Raw genomic sequence first — 20,094 nt, forward strand, 5'->3', positions numbered from 1 at the left:
ATTCAAAATATTATCTTTTCATGAGACACGAAAATGTAGTAAATAATAAAAAGTAAGTGCAAATATAAAAAAAAATTCCAGAATATATTTTACATTTGAAAATGCAGGATGGAGAGAAGAATATATACTTGTATTGCAAACTGATATTTTTTTATTTGTTAAAGGGGATTATGGTATAGGTCTGCTTCTTCTTACTTAGTTCTTTTGCATAGTGTCATAAATGTTTTATGAGGCATAGCTCATTTTATTATGTTTTCTAAAAATTGAAGGTTTGTGGCAACTCTATATCTGTAAATCTATTGATGCTATTCTTCCAACAGCATTTACTCACTTCATGTTTCTGTGTCACTTTTGATAATTCTTGCAATATTTTAAACCTTTCATTATGATTATATTTGTTATGGTGGTCTGTGATCAGTGATCTTTGATGTTATTATTGTAATTGTTAGGGCTACCAAGCACTATGACCATTTAATATGGTGAACTTAATCAATAAATTCTGCATGTGTTTTGACCACTCCACTGACTGGCAGTTCCCCCGTCTCTCTCCCTCTTATCAGGCCTTCCTATTCCCTGTGACACAAAATTATTGAAATTCAGTTCAGCTGTATTCAGTCACTCAGTTGTGTCTGACTCCGCCATCCCAGCCTCAGAGCTCATTCTAGGGCCCTGCTTGGGCAAGAAAGCAAGTGACCAGCCCGCATGTTTAGGGTTAGGAGGCCTGACCAGCTATGAAGCAAACCCTACAGCCTGCCAGAGCAGGCAAGCAAGTCAGCAGGCCATCCCAACTGCTGTGAAAGGATGAAGAAGAGATTCCTTCCTCAATGGTGCAGTTCAGTTCAGTTCAGTCGCTCAGTCGTGAACGACTCCTTGTGACCCCATGGACTGTAGCACACCAGGACTCCCTGTCTATCATCAACTCCTGGAATTAACTCAAACTCCTGTCCATTGAGTCAGTGATGCCATCCAACCATCTTATCCTCTGTCATCCCCTTCTCCTCCTGCCTTCAATCTTTCCCAGCATCAGAGTCTTTTCCAATGAGTCAGCTCTTCGCATCAGGTGATTGAAGTATTGGAGTTTCAGCTTCAACATCAGTCCTTCCAGTGAACACCCAGGACTGATCTCCTTTAGGATGGACTGGATCTCCTTGTAGTCCAAGGGACTCTCAAGAGTCTTCTCCAACACCACAATTCAAAAGCATCAATTCTTTGGTGCTAAGCTTTCTTTATAGTCCAACTCTCACATCCATACATGACCACTGGAAAAACCATAGCCTTGACTAGATGGATCTTTGTCTGGTAAAGTTATGTCTCTGCTTTTTAATATGCTGTCTATGTTGGTCATAACTTTACTTCCAAGGGGCAAGCATCTTTTAATTTCCTGGCTGCAGTCAACATCTGCATTGATTTTGGAGCCCCCCAAAGTAAAGTCTGCCGCTGTTTCCACTGTTTCCCCCCATCTATTTGCCATGAAGTGATGGGACCGGATGCCATGATCTTAGTTTACTGAATATTGAGCTTTAAGCCAACTTTTTCACTCTCCTCTTTCATTTTCATCAAGAGGCTCTTTAGTTCTTCACTTTCTGCCATAAGGGTGGTGTCATCTGCATATCTGAGGTTATTGATATTTCTCCCAGCAGTCTTGATTCCAGCTTGTGCTTCCTCCAGTCCAGGGTTTCTCATGATATACTCTGCATATAAGTTAAATAAGCAGGGTGACAATATACAGCCTTGACGTACTCCTTTCCCTATTTGGAACCCGTCTGTTGGTCCATGTCCAGTTCTAACTGTTGCTTCCTGACCTGCATACAGATTTCTCAAGAGGCAGGTCAGGTGGTCTGGTATTCCCATCTCTTTAAGAATTTTCCACAGTTTATTGTGATCCTCACAGTCAAAGGTTTTAGCATAGTCAATGAAGCAGAAATAGATGTTTTTCTGGAACTCTCTTTCTCGATGATCCAGCAGATGTTGGCAATTTGATCTCTGGTTCCTGTGCCTTTTCTAAAACAAGCTGGAATATCTGGAAGTTCACAGTTCATGTATTGCTGAAGCTTAACTTGGAGAATTATGAGCATTACTTTACTATTGTGTGAGATGAGTGCAATTGTGTGGTAGTTTGAGCATTCTTTGGGATTGCCTTTCTTAGAGATTAGAATGAAAACTGACCTTTTCCAGTCCTGTGGCCACTGCTGAGTTTTCCAAATTTGTTGGCATATTGAGTGCAACACTTTCATAACATCATCTTTTAGGATTTGAAAGAGGTCAACTGAAATTCCATCCCCTCCACTAGCTTTGTTCATAGCAATGCTTTCTAAGGTCCACTTGACTTCACATTCCAGGATGTCTGGCTCTAGGTGAGTGATCACACCATCATGATTACCTGGGTTGTGAAGATCTAGACTAATTAAAAATCCTACAATGAAGAAACTACATTCTAACAAAATTAATTTAAAAAACACCTACAATGGCCTCTAAGTGTTCAGACCTAAGGAGGAGTCACATGTTTCTTACTTCAAATCAAAAACTAAAAATGATTGAGCTTAGTGAGAAAATCATGTAGAAAACTGAGACAGGTCAAATTTTAGGACTATTACAATAGTTAGCCAAATTGTGAATGCAAGGAAAAGTTCCAAGTTGTGAATAACAGAGTTAAAAGTGCTATTCCAGTTAACACATGAATGATAAGTAAATGTGATAGCTTATTTCTGATACGGAGAAACTTTTATTGGTTTGGATAGAAGATCAAACCAGCCACAATGTTACCTCATGGCAAAGCCAAATTCAGAAGCCCTCTCTCTCTCCAATGCTATAAGGCTTGAGAGAATTCAGGAAGCTGTAGAGAAAAGTTTGAAGCTAACAGAGACTGGTTCATGAGGCTTAAGGAAAGAAGCTGTCTCCATAACATAAAAGTGCATGGTGAAGCAGTCAGTGCAGATGTATAAGCTTCAGCAAGTTATCCAGAAGATCTAGTTAATAATTCATAAAGGTAACTACACTAAACAACAGATGTTCAATGTAGATAATACAGCTTTTTGTTGGAAAAAAGTAATAGCTGGAGAACACAAGTCACCACCTGGTTTCACAACTTCACAGAACATCCCGACTCTTTTCTCAGGGGCTAATCCTGCTGGTGACTTTAGCCAGTGCTCATTTATCATTCCAAAAATCCTGGGATTCTTAAGAATTATGCTAAATACTCTGCCTGTGCTTTATACATGCAATGCAAAGCCTGGGTCATGGCACATCTGTTGACAACATGGTTGACTTTATGTTTTAAGCCCACTGATGAGAAATCTACCAGAAATGGAATCTTAAACCAAGCAATCAATATTCACCTAATCAGCATGAGTTAGATAATCTCTCTGATAGACTCCTGCCATACCTTAAAAGAAAGTAACCTTACAATAACCAGCCTGTTTTGTTTTGGTTTTTTTGCCTATTGTAACTTCTTCTGACTGCTGCTGCTGCTACTAAGTCACTTCAGTCGTGTCCAACTCTGTGCGACCCTATAGACGGCAGCCTACCAGGTTCCCTAGTCCTTGGGATTCTCCAGGCAAGGACACTGGAATGGGTTGTCATTTCCTTCTCCAATGCATGAAAGTGAAAAGTGAAAGTGAAGTCACTCAGTGGTGTCCAACTCTTAGCGACCCCATGGACCGCAGCCTACCAGGCTCCTCCATCCATGGGATTTTCCAGGCAAGACTACTGGAGTGGGGAAGGCAAAGTGCCATTGCCTTCTCCTCCTTCTGACTCCCTTCTGTCTATAAAAAGTCTTTCATTTTGTAGAGGTCTGTGGACTTTCTTCTATGTGCTAGATTGGATGAATCAATTTTTGCTCTGAAAAACACCTAAAAATATTAATATACCTCAGTTTATCATTTAGCACTATAAGTCATTTTAAGTTGCCTTGATCTTGTATGATAAATCTTTTAAACTGCTGATGACAATTCCTAACATCAAAAATTTCATTTATACATATATTTCTTGATGGCTTTCTTAAAGAGATATCATAGATATTTATGAGTTATTTTCAGTGTTTAGTTACAAGCAGAATCATTCTCTACAACATGAGGAATTATATATTTATTTGAGCTCTTATTGAACAACAAAATTATAAAAAGTTGATTTATAGAGAAAATTAGTAATATTGGAAAAGTTATATGCAGTAGATTATAAACCACCTTACAGCTATATGTGTTGCCTATGATTTACTTCTAGTTGAAATAAGTTTGGGATCACACTTTTAAGTAAGGATCAAAAAAAAAAAAGAAAACCAAAAGCTTAAAAATGTTAACTTTCTTAAAGTAGCTAAATTCTGTGTTAAGCTGCTTTAGATGTCAACTTATTTAGATTCAAAAAAGGGAGTTGGTTAAAAATATACAAGGAAAGGAGAAGAAAGTGAATTTCCTTGTTATAGGCAAGCCTTGTGGAAATCCAGGAATAGTAGATAGGCCAGGAGATGCAAGTGAAATTCAGAACCACAGTCCAGTCATACCTCTCATAAACTAGACGATGGCACTGTGCTATGTTCTCAATCGCTCAGTCGTGTCCTACGCTTCAGCTCTATGGACTGTAGCCTGCCAGACTCCTCTGTCCATGGGATTTTATTGGCAAGAATACTGGAGTGGGTTGCCATTTCCTGCTCCAAGATGATGGGTACCAGGAGATAATTCAGGATCTAGAGTTGCCAGGATATCCTATGATGGTTAAAGACTCAGAATTCTTTATTTTATGAAAAATAAAATAAAGTTCCTTCATTTTAGTACTGCATCATTTTCATGATTTACACACTCTCTCTAGGCTCCTATTTATATTTACCAGTTATTTCTATACATTACTACTAGTGGTAGTGTCGTAATATAAATATTATTAATTTTATTCTTCTCCATGCAATCTTGAGAGTCCCTTGGATGGCAAGGAGATCAAATCAGTCAATCCTAAAGGAAATCATTCCTGAATATTCATTGGAAGGACTGATGCTGAAGCTGAAGCTCCAATACTTTGGCCACCTGATGTGAAGAACTGACTCATTGGAAAAGACCCTGATGCTGGGAAAGACTGAAGGCAGGAGGAGAAAGGGGACGACAGAGGATGAGAGGGTTGAGTGGCATCACTGACCTGATGGACATGAGTTTGAGCAAGCTCTGGGAGTTGGTGATGGACAGGGAAGCCTGGAGTGCTGCAGTTCATGGGGTCACAAAGAGTCAGACACGACTGAGCGACTGAACTGCACCATGCAGTCTGTGATACCGTTTCCTCCTGTGTCTTTCCGCTTTAGCAGCTGCTGGTGAACACTGGCTTTGTAAGCATAACACTTTCAATTCCTCACTGAAAGACTCAATTCCATCATCTCTTCCTTGTCAGCTAAAACACTCATTACTAAGAAACTTTACAAAGTCCACCAATCAACCTGTAGATGATCTTTCCTTCATATTAGTGCTCTCCTTTGGTCCAGCAGGCTGTTGTCACAGTAGCAAAGTCATATATTAGGCAGCATGGCCAGCAGTGCATTAGGACATGTCCAGAGCCATAGGGAGCTATGGAACAGATTGGCCAGAGGGATTTTAAAAATGAGAGACATTAAGATTTTCCTATCCATTCCTCCTTTCTAAATTTCACAAGATAGCCTCCAGAGTGTATGTTATCTGTCTTGACACTTAACAGTTTTGAAACACTCATGATTTTCCTGAAAACCCTCATATATTAAATTAGGCTTCCAGAGAATTCTGATGCATTGCAACTAAAACTGAAATAATTTTACATATACTAGCCACTCAAAAATGCATTTTTGATAGATAAGGTAAATTTTGAAACTGACTAAAATTTTATACTTATTTTGTAAAGTCAGTTTTTGGATAAATTAGCTGAGGACTTTGCTTGTGATATTTAATATTATTATTGATATTTAGAAATCATATATGCCTGCTTGGATTGACACCATACTGAAGGTCTATAATCCAGTATAATCAATTCAATTAACTATGGTATATTTAAATGGTCAAATAGTAGGTACAGTTTACATATTGAGATAATATGATAAAAATCTAAACCAATACATCTGCAAATCTATGAAGTATAATGAAAAGATATGAATAGTATTCAGTATTATATTATATTGAGGTTTTTAGATTTTAAAAAGGCAATGTATGAAATAACTTGAACTTTTTAAGAAAGTAGATGTGAATAAAGCATTGTTTCAAAGCCTTTAATAATTGGAGAAAGAATACTAAGGAAGAGGAAGAGTACAGAGATGTGTTCAAGTTAAATTTTTTAGGATTTGCTGCAAAATTATATTAGAAGATGTAGGCTTAGATAAAAACATTCCTAGACAATAAAAAGTTGTCTTTTAACGATCAAAAATATATTCTTAGATAATAAAAAGATGTTTTCTAAAAATCATTTTTCAATGCTAGTCTAATAACTTTTTGTTCCAAATACAGATAGAATTATAGATAATGTAAAAGTTGTATATCTTTTATCACTTGAAGAAAGTTTAGACTTACAACAGATACGATCATCATTTTCACTCCAGAAACCAGTGTAGCCTGATGTAAAGCCAGAGGGGAAATGAAAGACAAACACACAGAGAGAAAAATAAAAGCAAGAGTTCTTTACAGAGCTCAACAATATATTGCAGTGGTATGGAGATTTCATACTTTCCTTCATAAATAATCTGTAAACAAAATCTAGCATTGTTGATTCCAAAAGTATACAAGATTGTCAAAATAACAGAAATTTTAATCACTTAAAGGGAAGATAGTTTAGCATTTGTTTCACACCTGTGAGAAGCAATAAAAAGAATGAACTTACTGATAATGTGTAAAACATTTTGTAAAACCTGCATATGACATGGGATACATGCCAAAACTGATTTGTGGATGATTAGTAGTTGAAATGTAACAGATAATCTGAAAATAGTAGCATCCTTTATAAAAGAAGGAAAAGGAATAATATTGGAAAATGCGATTTGGACTTCTATATGTGGGTTAAAAGTCTAAATATAATTTATGGACAGCTAGATGCACAAGGATCTAGTCCATTCTATGTACTCAAATATGCTTATTAATCCCCTGATTGACCAAAATCATTTAACTATGTAAATATAAGACACTTCCTTAGTGCTCTGAAATATTGTTACCCAGATATTGTAAAAAATGGAAACTATACTAAAATATCACTAGTGAACTGACCACTTTGAAAAATCATATTTCTATTTTCAATATTTCATTCCAGTTTTGGCCACATACATAATTTTCTCAAGTTAGCAGTCATTGAAGTGATAGAATATTGTTTGTAGATTTTCCTTATCAAAGTCATTTTCAAGATGATGCAGTTTTGTATCTGCTAGTTTTAGTGGCCGTAAAATCGTCTGTTAGGCTAACATAACGATATAATTACTGTTTTCTGCTGCTTCAGATTTAGTTTGTACCTATCGTCTCTTATAAATAATACTGCAGTAGAATTCATGTTGCACAAGTTTTTATACCTCTCTTGTGTTATCTGCTCAGGACACAATTCTGGAAATAGCAGTTGGCTTTGGTAGTAGGCATACAGAGGAAGTAGAAATGAAGCAATGAATTTAAAAACATGATCCTCTATTTTAAACCAAATGTATTATCTCACTCTATGCTTTAATTAACATTAATGTATTTTTATCTGACCTTAAGTTCAAGGTAGAAAACACTTCAAATTAAATATTGCCTAAATGATTAAAATAAGGGAAATGATATTACTAAATTGACAAGGACTGTACTAAGAATTTGTTTGCTATAACTGAGTCTAAAATATATATTAAAGTATGATTTCATGATGCTAATGAATGTTAACAATCTTGGTGATTAGGGTCAGTTCTGATGACTTAATCCAAACACTCTAATAGTTTTGGAGGATAAGATAAAAACTTTAAAATTACAATTTTGGAATTTTTAAGAGGAAAGTTGTTAGAAAAAATTCACTATCTAACAGATGGGACATTTTTTGTGTTTCCAGGATTTAGGATACGGCCAGGGTGTGCTGTGACATTAAAACAAATTAGGAGGCTTTGATGTTAGCTATTTAATAGACGATCAACATGGATGTAAGAGTTACCAATTCTGGCAGCAGATAATGCAGGAAAAGGAAAATATAGTCTGAGACTTAAATAACATAGAAAGTATAAAAAGTAAAGTACAAGTGAATAGATTATGGCATTGATTACATGGACATAAAATGGAAATTTTTGTCCTTTTTCACTATTTTCACCACTCCCAACCCCAGTGTTTCCTTGCCTCAACATAGAAAACAAAGTGAGTCTCCCAAAATGTAATTCAAATCTAACATTCTTCTGCTCAAAACCCTCCAAGAACTCTCTTTCTCTGTGTAAAAGCAATATAGGGTGTCTTTCATGGATGATGACCTTAAACAAAATTTGTCTGCTATTATGTCTGACTCCCCCTCCTAATGCTCTAACTCCTACTCACTCTGTTTTAGGTGCAGTGACTTACTAGAAGTTTCTCAGGAATTCCGAGCTTTTAAACTCTCTCCTTATTGCTTGTAGACTTTTGGATAGCAGCCATCCTGACTGGTGTGTAATGGTACCTCATTGTGGTTTTGATTTGCATTTCTCTAATAATGAGTGATGTTGAGCATGTTTTCATGTGTTTGTTAGCCATCTGTATGTCTTCTTTGGAGAAATGTCTGTTTAGTTCTTTGGCCCATTTTTTGATTGGGTCATTTATTTTTCTGGAATTGAGCTGCAGGAGTTGCTTGTATATTTTTGAGATTAACCCTTTGTCTGTTTCTTCATTTGCTATTATTTTCTCCCAATCTGAGGGCTGTCTTTTCACCTTACTTATAGTTTCCTTTGTAGTGCAAAAGCTTTTAAGTTTCATTAGGTCCCATTTGTTTAGTTTTGCTTTTATTTCCAATATTCTGGGAGGTGGGTCATAGAGGATCTTGCTTTGATTTATGTCAGAGAGTGTTTTGCCTATGTTCTCCTCTAGGAGTTTTATAGTTTCTGGTCTTACATTTAGATCTTTAATCCATTTTGAGTTTATTTTTGTGTATGGTGTTAGAAAGTGTTCTAGTTTCATTCTTTTACAAGTGGTTGACCAGTTTTCCCAGCACCACTTGTTAAAGAGGTTGTCTTTTTTCCATTGTATATCCTTGCCTCCTTTGTCAAAGATAAGGTGTCCATAGGTTCGTGGATTTATCTCTGGGCTTTCTATTCTGTTCCATTGATCTATATTTCTGTCTTTGTGCCAGTACCATACTGTCTTGATGACTGTGGCTTTGTAGTAGAGTCTGAAGTCAGGCAGGTTGATTCCTCCAGCTCCATTCTTCTTTCTCAAGATTACTTTGGCTATTCGAGGTTTTTTGTATTTCCATACAAATTGTGAAATTCTTTGGTCTAGTTCTGTGAAAAATACCGTTGGTAGCTTGATAGGGATTGCATTGAATCTATAGACTGCTTTGGGTAGAATAGCCATTTTGACAATATTAATTCTTCCAATCCATGAACACGGTATGTTTCTCCATCTGTTTGTGTCCTCTTTGATTTCTTTCATCAGTGTTTTATAGTTTTCTATGTATAGGTCCTTTGTTTCTTTAGGTAGATATACTCCTAAGTATTTTATTCTTTTTGTTGCAATGGTGAATGGTATTGTTTCCTTAATTTCTCTGTCTGTTTTTTCATTGTTAGTATATAGGAATGCAAGGGATTTCTGTGTGTGAATTTTATATCCTACAACTTTACTATATTCATTGATTAGCTCTAGTAATTTTCTGGTAGAGTCTTTAGGGTTTTCTATGTAGAGGATCATGTCATCTGCAAACAGTGAGAGTTTTACTTCTTCTTTTCCTATCTGGATTCCTTTTACTTCTTTTTCTGCTCTGATTGCTGTGGCCAGAACTTCCAACACTATGTTGAATAGTAGTGGTGAGAGTGGGCACCCTTGTCTTGTTCCTGATTTCAGGGGAAATGCCTTCAATTTTTCACCATTGAGGGTGATGCTTGCTGTGGGTTTGTCATATATAGCTTTTATTATGTTGAGGTATGTTCCTTCTATTCCTGCTTTTTGGAGAGTTTTAATCATAAATGAGTGTTGAATTTTGTCAAAGGCTTTCTCTGCATCTATTGAGAGAATCATATGGTTTTTATCTTTCAATTTGTTAATGTGGTGTATTACATTGATTGATTTGCGGATATTAAAGAATCCTTGCATTCCTGGGATAAAGCCCACTTGGTCATGGTGTATGATTTTTTTAATATGTTGTTGGATTCTGTTTGCTAGAATTTTGTTAAGGATTTTTGCATCTACGTTCATCAGTGATATTGGCCTGTAGTTTTCTTTTTTTGTGGCATCTTTGTCTGGTTTTGGAATTAGGGTGATGGTGGCCTCATAGAATGAGTTTGGAAGCTTACCTTCTTCTGCAATTTTCTGGAAGAGTTTGAGTAAGATAGGTGTTAGCTCTTCTCTAAATTTTTGGTAGAATTCAGCTGTGAAGCCATCTGGTCCTGGGCTTTTGTTTGCTGGAAGATTTTTGATGACAGTTTCGATTTCCTTGCTTGTGATGGGTCTGTTAAGATCTTCTATTTCTTCCTGGTTCAGTTTTGGAAAGTTGTACTTTTCTAAGAATTTGTCCATTTCATCCAAGTTGTCCATTTTATTGGCATAGAGCTGCTGGTAGTAGTCTCTTATGATCCTTTGTATTTCAGTGTTGTCTGTTGTGATCTCTCCATTTTCATTTCTAATTTTGTTAATCTGGTTTTTCTCTCTTTGTTTCTTAATGAGTCTTGCTAATGGTTTGTCAATTTTGTTTATTTTTTCAAAAAACCAGCTTTTAGCTTTGTTGATTTTTGCTATGGTCTCTTTAGTTTCTTTTGCATTTATTTCTGCCCTGATTTTTAAGATTTCTTTCCTTCTGCTAACTCTGGGGTTCTTCATTTCTTCCTTCTCTAATTGCTTTAGGTGTAGAGTTAGGTTATTTAATTGGTTTTTTTCCTGTTTCTTGATGTAAGCCTGTAATGCTATGAACCTTCCCCTTAGCACTGCTTTTACAGTGTCCCATAGGTTTTGGGTTGTTGTGTTTTCATTTTCATTCATTTCTATACATATTTTGATTTCTTTTTTGATTTTTTCTATGATTTGTTGGTTATTCAGAAGCGTGTTATTTAGCCTCCATATGTTTGAAGTTTTAACAGTTTTTTCCCTGTAATTGAGATAAATGCTGGAGAGGGTGTGGAGAAAAGGGAACCCTCTTACACTGTTGGTGGGAATGCAAACTAGTACAGCCGCTATGGAAAACAGTGTGGAGATTTCCTAAAAAACTGGAAATAGAACTGCCATATGACCCAGCAATCCCACTTCTGGGCATACACACTGAGGAAACCAGATCTGAAAGAGACACGTGCACCCCAATGTTCATCGCAGCACTGTTTATAATAGCCAGGACATGGAAGCAACCTAGATGCCCATCAGCAGATGAATGGATAAGGAAGCTGTGGTACATATACACCATGGAATATTACTCAGCCATTAAAAAGAATTCATTTGAACCAGTCCTAATGAGATGGATGAAGCTGGAGCCCCTTATACAGAGTGAAGTAAGCCAGAAAGATAAAGAACATTACAGCATACTGACACATGTATATGGAATTTAGAAAGGTGATAACGATAACCCTATATGCAGAACAGAAAAAGAGACACAGAAATACAGAACAGACTTTTGAACTTTGTGGGAGAATGTGAGGGTGGGATATTTCAAAAGAACAGCATGTATACTATCTATGGTGAAACAGATCACCAGCCCAGGTGGGATGCACGAGACAAGTGCTCCGGCCTGGTGCACTGGGAAGACCCAGAGGAATCGGGTGGAGAGGGAGGTGGGAGGGGGGATCGGGATTGGGAATACATGTAAATCCATGACTGATTCATATCAATGTATGACAAAACCCACTGGAAAAAAATAATAATAATAATAAAAGAAATAAAAAAATAAAAAGCCAAAAAAAAAATATATATATATACATATGGAAATAGAGGTCCAACCAGAACACCATATAGAATGTGCTAAATGTCTTAAGAGATATAGATTTCAAAAAATGTATAATAAAGAAGGGATTAAAAATCTGAAAATTTACCAGCGCAGAATCCCTAATCAGCAAAGCTTGTTACATACTACTGTATCTTCTCATTTGCAATACTGTTTTTAAAATGTATGTAGATTATGTTAGTAATAAAATTCAGATATTTTAAAATGAAAATAAATAAATAAATAAACTCTCTCCTTTTCTTGGTCTTCCCTGATAGCTCAGTTGGTAAAGAATCCATCTGCAATTTAGGAGAGCTTGGTTCAATTACTTGTTCAGAAAGATCTGCAGGAGAAGGAATAGTCTACCCACTCCAGTATTCTGCCCTGGAGAATTCCATGGACTATAGAGTCCATGAGTTCCCAAAGAGCCGAACACAACTGAGCAACTTTCACTTTTCCTCCTTTTCTTAAAATGCCCTTCCCTCAAATATCCATGAATCTAATATCTTTATCTTCTCCCCTTTCCTTTGTTGAATGAGCTTGAACCTGACCATTCTATTTAAAATGGAAATCTACCATTCTGCCTTATATGAGGCTACTAAAACAAATTACCATAGGCTGTGTGGCTTATCAAAAACAAAAATTTATTCCTTGTCATTCTGGAAGCTAAAAATCCAACGTCAAGGTGTCAGCATGGTTGAGTAATTGTGAGACTTCTATTCTGAATTGCATACTTCTCCTTGTATCCTCACATGGAGGAAAGAGGATAAGCACTTTCTAGGGTCCCTTTTAGAATGGCAGTAATCCCATTCATGAGGACTCCACTCTCAGGATCTAATTATGCCCCATGCCCACCCCCCACCTGGTGGCTTAGACTGTAAAGAATCTGCCTACAATGCAGATTCCCCTCCTGGAGAAGGAAATGACCACATACTCCAGTATTCTTATCTGCAGAATTCCATGGACAGAGGAGCCTGGCAATCTACAGTCCATACAATCCATAGGGTCACAAAGAGAAGGACACAACTGAGCAACTAACACATACACACACACACCATCACCACCAGCCCCCTCAACCAAAGTCCCCATATACATCGAGGATTAGATTTCACCATGTGAATATGAAAAGGATACAGGCATTTAATCCACTGTGTTCTGCCTCTGCCTCCAATTCTTATCTTTCTCTCATGAAAAATATATTCATTCCATCCCAACAGTTCCAAAAGTCTTAACTCATTCCAGCATCAACTCTGAAATCCAGTCTCATTTAAATATCATCTACATCAACTATGGATGAGACTCAAGGTACATTTCATCCTGTGTCAAAACTGTGCTTCTGATCTACTTGTCCACTTCTTTCCCCTTTACTTTGCTCTCTTTTTATAGCAATTATCAATTTTACCATACATTATAATTTCATTTTTTAAAACATTTATTGTTTATGGTCTGTCTTCCACACCCTCACTAAAGCAGTAGCAACTCTGGAGCAAAGATTTTTGTCTAGAATGTTCACTGATGTTTCTCAAGGGGCTGTGATACTTCCTGGTATGTGGATGACATTTAATGACATTTGCCTCTGATTAAAATGGTACTCCATAAATTTACATTTCTCTAGTAAAGAAATATTCATCTTGAATATATCTTTGCTTGCATCTCACTTTCTAATTATTATCTGCATATTTTCAGGACCATTGGACTAATTTCTCTGAAACACATGTGACATTCTCTGAAAGTAACCTATGTGTGTTTGTAAAATAATAAGATTCATTCATATAAAATAATTGTAAAATAGTCCCTAGGTAAAAATTCATTCTCAAATGAGTAAATTAAGAATCATACAATATAGAATATCTATCAAAATATTTAATTTTTAGTAAAATAATTTAGTATCAACTAGTGATAACAAAGACTGAATTATTTCATATTTTGATAAAAGAAGTCTTATGATACTCAAGCTGAATACCATCAATAAATGCATTTAAAAGTTTCAATATTTTGACCTATCAAAAATGGTAAATTGATAAAAACATGTTATGACATGTTTTGTTCTTTTCATGTGATATATAGGAAGAAATATGGTTATCTGCAAAAAATAAAAGCTGACTAATAACATTTTAACTATAGAAATAAACTATTACATTCATGTTAAAATAATATTATAACCCACATGATTGTCATAAATCATTTTACTGTCATATATTTTGATTTTGAGTCATCATAGCATGTTGAAGTCCTTGGGGTTGTAAAGAGTAAAACAATGGAACTGACTGAACTGAGTCACTCTGAATTTGAGTCATTAATTGATTGACTGCTTTTCTGATTGTCACCACATTTTTGCTCTTCTGTGTTATAGAAACATTAATTTTACTGTATGACTATGATTATTTATAAGTTACTTTTCTGATGACATATAACAAATACAGTTATTTGTTTAAAAAACTGTTATATTTAGGGATATATCATAAAATTCCCTGAAAATTCATGTTTTAATATTTGTGCTTGCCATCCTGTCCTTCTCCTTAGAGAGGAAGAGGGACCAAATCATGGCAGCCAGGCTATCTTTAGTGAGGCTTCCCTGTTAGCTCAGTCAGTAAAGAATCTGCCTGCAGTGCAGGAGACCTGGGTTCAGTCCCTGGGTCAAGAAGATCCCTGGAGAAGGCAGTGGCAAACCACTCCCGTATTCTTGCCTGGGAAATCCCATGGACAGAGGAGCCTGGTGGGCTGCAGTCCATGGGGTCACAGAGAGTCAGGCATGACTGAACAACTAACACTTTCACTTACCTTTCATAATAACAGTTACTTTCTTAATGACCATTTTATATTGTATCTAATAAGGCATTATGTACCCATAGGCATTTTCTCTTCATTCTCTAATTGTTCACTTTCTCAGTGCTTTTTATAGTAACTATTTTTCTTCTTCTCAAATCCCATTAATTTTTTTTTAGGACTAGAAACTGTATCGTATAGTACTAAGAATATTAAAGACTGGAAATAATAGCATAATATTAGGATAGAAAAAAAAAGTAAAAGGTTATAAAATATGCAATTATCCTTCCTTTTTAGATTGTTCTAAGTATTTTACATATCTGTCTTCTCTAGATTCAAAATGAATGTTCTTAAAATTCCTACTTACTATTTCTTGATATGATCATTTGGGCTAAAACAAGGTATATTTCTCTACTTGTGCATTCATGTACAATTCAGTTAACAAATAATTAATGAATGACACAATGAGCCACACAGAGTTAGGTACTGCGGATGCAGGTTTTTAAAAGTACTTTTTCTCAAGATGTATGGCACATAGGGAAGAAGTCTAAGACAATATAATAGATGACTACAGCATGCTTTGGTAAAACACTCTCATAAACATCAAAGCAGGTAGTTCCGTGATCACATGGTATGTTACTTGACTCAGCCTAGCAAGAAGAAGAAATGAACTATTTACAGTTCTCTTTGTGTCCCTACTTGGATCCACAATGTAGATGTGCCACATCCCTGTAAACTCTGATCATCTCCAGTGCTGGTGAGCTGCTCTTTGTCATGGCCATGTCCTCCTTAGTTATAGTATCTTGTAACAACAGGGAGAGACAGATCTCTGGTGGCTCAGATGGAAAAGAATCTGCCTGCAGTGAGGAATACCTGGGTTTGATTCCTGGGTCAGGAAGATCCCCTGAAGAAGGGAATGGCAACCCACTCCAGTATTCTTGCCTGGAGAATCCCATGGACAGAAGAGCCTGGGGGGCTACAGTCTGTGGGGTTGCAAAGAGTTGGACATGACTGAGTAACTTAATACTTTCACTTTCACATCATAAAACATACATGCATTACTCCTTGTCATTGAAACAGATTTTCTCCAATCTGATTATATTTTCTAATCCCTTTGTTTCCTGGATATTGCTACCTTTTCAGTAATTTTTTTTTTAATATATCATTCTTTTACATCTCTGCCTCAGGTTCTTTAATTAATTTTTCCTTATTAACTTAGCTTTTTTATTTCTTTGTTACATCCCACTCTCCTGATTTTTCTATTATCTTTCAGACAGATTCTTTTAAATTCCCTTTACTGGTTTCTCAGGTATATCAAATTCCCTCACAGCTATGTCCTGTACCTTTTCTCTCCACAAATTACTTTTAGGTGATTCTATTCACTCTTAGGGACTTACAAAATTATTTGTAAGCCTGAAAGGTCCTAAAGTTTTACCCTCAGGCACAGATACTCTTCTGGATTTGCATACTCAATTACATATTTGACATTTTGTGTGGCAGTCCCACAGGCATCTGTAATTCATAACTCCTGTATCTGAAATCTGAAAACTTTTCCCTTCCCTTCCACATTCAATCCTTGTGATTCTAAATTCAAAATACAACTTTATTTTATTCACATGTCTCCATCTTCCCTGACACCGACCGTACTAGTTCGAAGCACCATTGTCTCTGGCCTGTATTATGGAAATAACTTGCTAGATTATCTCCTCACTTAACTTCCTTTAAACTATCTAAAATTAATTTTAATGTAACTAGTTGCTTCCTTTCTAAAAATCTTTCAGTCATTTTTTCATTATTTTTAATACAATATAAAAATTTAATAATAGAGTCTGTAAGGCCATGGAACCATGTTTATAAAATGGTAATAATATGTATGAAACATATTTGATAATAAATAATTGCTTAATAAAAGATAAATATTTCCTAAGGAGATGATAAGTACTAGAGTAAATATGAAAACACATACAGTTTCCTCAAATTATATCATTTGATGTACCTGTAACTCTTAGATGCAGAATCTAGATAATATTCAAGTAGAATTAATGCAAAAGTTAAATAAGATCAGATAAGCAAAATATCTGAAAGGCACATACTACTTAGGTTCTGAATAAGTGGTGGATTTTTTAAAAATTTCAATATCATTGTGAACATCCAAGGAATATGTAAAAAATAAATGCAGCATAATTAAATCTTGACGGTACCAATTTGTCATATTATTAGTGATCATTATAGCTCTGAGTATACTTCAGTCAATAGAGAAGACATTGGGTTAGTGTGTGTGATAATAGAAGAATATTGGACTTGGTTCATTTATGCAATGTAGCAAGATGTCTGCCCTAATAGGAGAATTCTTTGTATATTTTCAATGTTCATTTCTATTAAGGTCAGTTTTATAAGTAAGCAATTAATTCTACTAATCCTATTAATCACTCCAGAAAATTCCAACCAAAAATAATTAAAACAAAAATTATTCAAGCAAAAATATTCTTTGCTGTCTTTTAATTTTTTTCCAGAAGCTCTTCAATTATTTCACTCTTGAACAGAACATATTCCATAGAGTTCTTTCCTCTTTAGTCATCTTAAGACAATTTATTGTGAATGTATATACTTTGAATGATGAATGGATAAAGAAAGAAGATTTAAAATTATGAAATTGAAAGTTTTAATAAGGTAAAACAATAATTGAGAATTAATCAAAATATACTATTTGCTCTTTTTCAGTTTGAGTTCTTAGGACAAAAATAATTTCCCCGGAAGTCAAAGACAAATTCACTGTATAAAATAGTTGTTAATACAAGAAAATTTCACTTCTTGGAATTGTAGGCTCCCTTGGGCTTCCCTTGTGGCTCAGCTGGTAAAGAATCTGCCTGCAATGCAGGAGACCTGGGTTCGATCTGGGGGTTTGGAAGGGCCCCTGGTGAAGGGAAAGGCTACCCACTCCAGCATTCTGGCCTGGAGAATTCCATGGACTGTATAGTCCATGGGGTCACAAAGAGTCGGACACGACTGAGTGACTTTCACTTCACTTACCACTTCATTCAGAATTTATGAACACATAATTTGTAAACACTGTATCTTATAAAAAATGAAAGCCTCATTTTATATACTCCCAGAAAAAATTTAAATTTTAAAGAAATGTTAAAATTCTCTATATTCATTTACATTAAAGTAAAATAGTAGTAACTTATCATTTTTTGTTTGAAATTATTTTACTTTCACATCAATGTGAGACTCAGAGAAATATTACCACAAATTTGATATTTGCTTTCAATATATATCAGAATGTTCAAGCCATTTCCTAAAGCTATCAATTATTTAGTTTACTAGCAGAGTCTGCTGTTGTGAAGTATATCAGATAAAACATTTAGCTATAGAACAAATATTACATTACATGGCAGAAATAATATATTAAATAATTATGAACATCAAATAATTATCCTCTCTCTCTATGTCTTTAGACTTGGAGGAACAACCTAAGCAAGTCACATGACTCTCTTGGCCTCAGTTCTCTCCATTATGATGTAGGGATTTTAATAATATTTATATCAATTTAAAGAAGGGAGCAAATAGAACACCTCTGGAGGTTCGACCTGCTATCTTGAACTCACCTTTTAATTTTCATTGGCTTGCTTATCCTTTGTAGGCTACTATCACGTTAAGAAAAGTAGTGACTTGAAACTTCAGCAGTTCATTTGAGAGGGTTGTATTATTACTACTTTCTTATATTTACAGTTTTAAGTATAATTATAGTATTATAAAATACAAATATCTAAAGTTTAAAATGTTTACATATATATTTTTGTATCAAATTTTCCTAATACCATTCCATTATATGAATATACTACATTTATTTCTTCATTCATATTAACTTTTTTTTTTTTCCTTACTATTACAAACAAAGCTGTTATAAACACTCTCATACAAATACTTTCATGGATATATGCTTTCTTGGGGAAATTTTTGAGTAGAATGGCTGAGTCAAATTTGAAACGTATGTTTAACATTTTAGAAACTGCCAAACAGTACAGGCATGCCTCCTTTTGTTGCACTTTGCTTTATTGCACTTCCCAGATACTGCATTTTTTGCAAATTGAAGGTCTGTGGCAATCCTGTGTGGAGCAAGCCTATTAGCACCACTTTTTCAACAGCATTTGCTCATTTCATATCTCAGTCACATTTTGTAATTCTCACAATACTTCACATTTTTCATTATTATTATCTTTATTGTATTGATCTGTGATCAGTGATCTTTGATGTGACTTGTGATTATTTTATAACTTTGGTCGTGTTTTTTTTTTTTTTGTAATGCCATCATACATTTAACAGACCATAGTATAGTATAAATATAACTTTGATATGTACTGGAAAATTAAAAAAAAAAGACTTGCTTTATTGAAATATTCCTTTTATTGTGGTTTTCTGTAATAGAACCTCAGATATTGCCAAGGTATGCCTGTACTCCAAAGTGGTTTAACAATTTTACATTCCCACCAGGAGTGATAAGAATAGCAGAAACTCCATATGCTTGTCAATACTTTAAATCGTCATTCTTTTTAGTTTAGCCATTCCAGTGGGTTTAAAAAACATTTAATTAGTCTATTGAGTAATGTTGAAACTACTTCATGGTATTGTTGCCTCAGCATCCATTTTGTTTGACCTAGTGGCTTGTGGAGGCCTTAAACCCAACCTAGTTCCTAATACAAATTTATGCTGTAGATAACAGACTGCAGTTACACACAAGTAAATTTAAGTTCTCAATTTGACTTTCCAAACTATCTTTGTGATACAGTCTCCCTGCTTCCAGGGCTCCCTTCATTCACACTTTAGATAAGACTTACTGAAGCTTACCAAAACCCTCCTGTTTTGGGTTTGAATTGACAAAACTGGCCTTAGCCCGGGAACTGTAAAGCATTCTACCCACAGACCTTAATAGGGGCACATGCCCAGTTACTGCTGCCCTCTCTGCCTACAGCCTGCCTTGCCTCCTAGGCTCGCCTATTAAAGAGTGCTGTGTACTTCTTCTAGGACCCACGGGTAATAAATTTCTCTATTTCAGGTCCCTTGCAGTCTTCTGTTGAACCTGATCTCACAATCTGACATCCCAGGGAGCTCTGTTTGACAAATGTTAATTCAATAAAATCACAGTTAAAGATATTGCCTTCTGTATGGTCAGGGCACACAAGATGGATCTTCTCTTGCTCTCTGTACATCCCCTGCTCGACTAGTCCCTGCTTCACCTACACCCTACTCCCATGAAAGTGTTTGCCCCCTGCCCCAGCTAGCAACTGTCCTAACGCTTAGGCCAGAAAGGATCTG

Source organism: Dama dama, chromosome 17, assembly GCF_033118175.1.
Source record: "Dama dama isolate Ldn47 chromosome 17, ASM3311817v1, whole genome shotgun sequence".
Lineage (NCBI taxonomy): Eukaryota > Metazoa > Chordata > Mammalia > Artiodactyla > Cervidae > Dama > Dama dama.